This window comes from Neolamprologus multifasciatus, chromosome 7 (genome assembly GCF_963576455.1).
Source record: "Neolamprologus multifasciatus chromosome 7, fNeoMul1.2, whole genome shotgun sequence".
Taxonomy (NCBI): domain Eukaryota; kingdom Metazoa; phylum Chordata; class Actinopteri; order Cichliformes; family Cichlidae; genus Neolamprologus; species Neolamprologus multifasciatus.
This window is the reverse complement of record NC_140445.1, coordinates 12610040-12612267: the sequence shown is the minus strand read 5'-3', so window position 1 is coordinate 12612267 and position 2228 is coordinate 12610040.

The window sequence follows — 2228 nt, the reverse complement described above, 5'->3', positions numbered from 1 at the left end:
TCAGTTCTGTTTATGAATCATTTGTGTGTTTATTTGTGGGGATGATATTCCCTTTTATTATGCTTTTTTAAGCTTGCCATACAATAGATTTTGCATATCTAATCAATTCAGTTGGCCAATCAAGATCATAGACTTTAAGATAAGATGGAAATTGTTGAGCTGAAAAGGGTAAGCCAGTCCAGAACATAAACACCTGAAATGGCCTACAGGGAGTAACTGATTAAAAAACAGTCCAGTAGAATAAAGTCTATCAGAAAACAGCCTTTCTGGTGTTGGATTGTATCACCTCCTTAAAAACATTTCTGATCAATTTATGATCTCAGTTGCTGATTTAAAGTTTTACTGTTTATTTTGTAAATTCTGGTTCCCATTAGAGTCAAAAAGGATGATAAAGCAAGGTTTAGGGAAGGGCTAACTTGTCATTTACAAGTTTCTACCATATGGAATCCACCTCCAGGCATTAACAATAAGGTGATGTCACAGTTGCTATGGTGTATGATCAAGACATCTTATAAATAGTTAAATAAGATGTATTGCCACAATTTAGTGCAAAGAATTCAGGGTTGTTTTTTTCGTTTTGTTAGACTAAACTGGCAAGTTCACCAATTTAGAATTGTACAAAATGAAAAAGGCATCTGAATCCTTTCTCCATTCAATGATGAATGCTTATATTAAACATGATCATAGTCTTAAATAATAGTTAGTGTTTGCTGCTGTGGGCCAAAAGCCAACATAAACTTTGACGTTAATATATATATGCTTCATGCATGTATCATTTGGCAGAGTTATAACACAAAATGTGGATTGTAAATATAGATAATGGATAGTAAATGGGAGTTCCTGACATAACTGCCATTTACTAGTAGTCACTAGTGATTCGTGCAATTCGTGCATGGAGGGTTTCACCCCAAATCCAGCACCCTGAGACTAGGCTAAGCGGAAGGAAGGAGGCCAAGGACCAGTGAGTGTCATAGCCTCTATTTCTGATTTCTGAGACGACAACCTCAGCATTCTGTCTGTATCATCTCATAGATGTTTAATGTAAATGCACAGATGACCAACCTTATGTTAAAAGCTTTTTTTTAATTATTATTATTTAATGGAAGTCTCATTTTATTTGCTGCAAGTAGCCATTCAAAGCCTTGCTTTAAAATTGCCTCTTTATTGAACGCAATGGAAACTCTAGGCTCCTCACCACATGTGCTAAGTACAAATCTGTTACAAATCTGTTATTACAAGAGACTCACAGGCCTGTGACAGGTTTGAATGAACTTAAAACACCTGAGTTTCCTAATGTGTTTTCAGCCTGTTATAATTCTAGACAAAGAGGAGTAGCAATTGTAATACATAAAAATATTAATTTCACAATATTCGACATAGTTATAGATCCAGAGGGCAGATTCATAATCGTTAAACTATCTATACTTAACCAAAAGCTATGTATTGCAAGTATATATGGTCCAAATGTTGATGACCCCTCATTCTTCCACAGATTTTTTAGTACACTCTCCGAACACCTAGATTGCACAATTGTTCTTGGGGGTGACCTCAACCTGGGGCTAAATGAAGAAATGGATAGGCTAAATACAGCAGGAACTCAGCACAATTGGCAGTCCACAAATATGATCAAACAGTATATGAGCGACTTTGGTCTTTGCGATGCTTGGCGCTCCCTTCACCTCAACAGTAAGGAATATACTTTTTTTCTCGCATGTTGATCACTCCTACTCCCGTCTGGATTATCTCCTAGTCAGCAGCTCACTGCTGAGTGACATCTCAGACACTGAGATTCACGCTATAGCTGTCAGCGATCATGCTCCTGTATCTTTGACACTAATACACAAGAAGAATACTACGTCAAGTAAAAACTGGAGATTTAATACATCACTACTCAAAGATGAAGAGTTTATCATATACTTTAAAAAAGAATGGACTCTATATTTAGGCTATAATGGCATTCCTGGAACATCAGCATCTGTCCTCTGGGAAGCAGGGAAAGCTGTGATGAGCAGTGTTGGGTAAGTTACTTTAAAATAGTAACTTAGTTACATTACTAGTTACTTCTATCAAAAGTAACTCAGTTACTTCAAGTTACTCGTTACTTTCAAAGTAACTAGTTACTAGGGAAAGTAACTTTGGTTTTACTCAGAATTCTCTTGTTAATGTGTTGCTTCCATAACTTTGCCAGTCTTCTAGCTTGCTTACTTGCCACAAGTGCACTGTGCCAC